Genomic DNA, 1,677 nt, shown 5'->3' with positions numbered 1-1,677 from the left:
GCATCTGAGCATGGATATAAAGTCATCAGGTAGATTTCAATGGTAATATTTTTCACATCTACTAGTTATTAAGGACCAAATTTTTATGCTTTGAAGAATTTTTTTTATAGACCCACTTCCCAGGCAGCACCCTCCCATAGCCTCCCTCCCCCAACTAGAGCACTTATACTCTGATATCCCTGCTACTGTCTGCTGTGTTGTCAGCACCCCAAGCCATTCCCCACTACTTGCACTTCTGGTGAATCCAGTCAGCCTATCTAGAGGTCTTTGTTTAAGGAGGGTTAGCTGTTCCTCATCTAGCAGTAATCAGTTGTCAATATTCCTTTCGATAAGATTGGGGTCTGCTGTTCATTTTCCCAGTTCTGTGCTGGGTTACTATCTTGGAATCCCTTTGGCCAACCTGGCCAACAACTCAAAAGGAGGTATCGCCTGTCTGGCATTGTTGCTTGTTATGTAGCCTTTATCTATACATATGGACTCTTATGAAATTATATTGGCCCCTTTCATATTTGGTTATACTTTCCTTTTGGGTGTTTAAAGTCATACAGTTGGACCAGATAAACCAATTTATTTTTACTCTTAAGATCGTTTGAAGCTCTGTTCCTCAGGGGTCACATGGGCTTGGGAGGAGCCCATGGATCCTTTCTTTTACCAGTTCTGCCTATATGAAGATAAGTCAAAGGTCCTGCTCGACCATGGTTGGCTTCACTTGGAAGCATGGAGGAAATGATTCCTCTGTGTTGACCCTCCTCTTTATAGACTGGACACTGGTTCAAGTTCATCTGGTGGAGTCTCCTCTGCCTCCTTGATCAAGAGGACAGGTGACCCACCACCTGAGAGATGCCCATAGTCCCCAGGAACTAGTCGACTTAGGAGGGCTAGGAGCAAAAAGTGTCCTTTGTGTCCCTCTGGCCAAATTATTAGAGGCCTCAAAGTATGTCTCTTAAACACACAAGAAAGTTAGTTCCATCAGTCTGGTGTTTTTAATTACTGTGTGTCATGTAGATAAATCCTGGACAAAGACCAGTTGTTCTCAGATAAACTGTATCTACACATATATTTCTTGATCTGCTATGTATAATTTGTCAGTAGGTTATAAGAGTAATATGATTCCCTCTGGTTTTCAAAACTAGCTAGGCATTGTTTGTCTGTTGCATTATCTCACCCCATCCATCATGGTTTTCTCACTTAAGGTGCCCCCATTTCCCCCCTTTCTCCCTTACTAATACCCTTCTCCTACAGTTCTACCTCTCTTGAGCTCCTTCTTTCCTTGTATCCCCTAGGTTCCTTGTATACCCTTCCCCCCCCCTCCCTTAAAGTAACCCAATTTTTATCCATATCTCCCTTATTAAGGTCTGTTTCCTACTGTTCTTCCCTTTTCGGTTCTTTCTTTTCCTTTATCTCCCTGTTTCCTTTCCATTATCCTGGTTCCTGTAGTTATGTCTGGTTGTATACTTATTTATCAGAGTTTTGTTCTATGATCCACATATGAGGGAGAACATATATCGACTTTTTTTGTGAGTCTATGTTACTTAGTATAACAGTTTCTACTTCCATCTATTTACCTGCAAATTTGATGATTTCATCTTCCTTTACTGCTGAGTAACACTCCATTGTATAAATGAACCACATTTTCATTATCCACTCATCAATTTAGGGACACTTAGGTTGCTTCCA

This window comes from Nannospalax galili, unplaced genomic scaffold (assembly GCF_000622305.1).
Source record: "Nannospalax galili isolate Female #2095 unplaced genomic scaffold, S.galili_v1.0 scaffold7, whole genome shotgun sequence".
NCBI lineage: Eukaryota > Metazoa > Chordata > Mammalia > Rodentia > Spalacidae > Nannospalax > Nannospalax galili.
Note: the sequence above shows the minus strand (reverse complement) of the source record.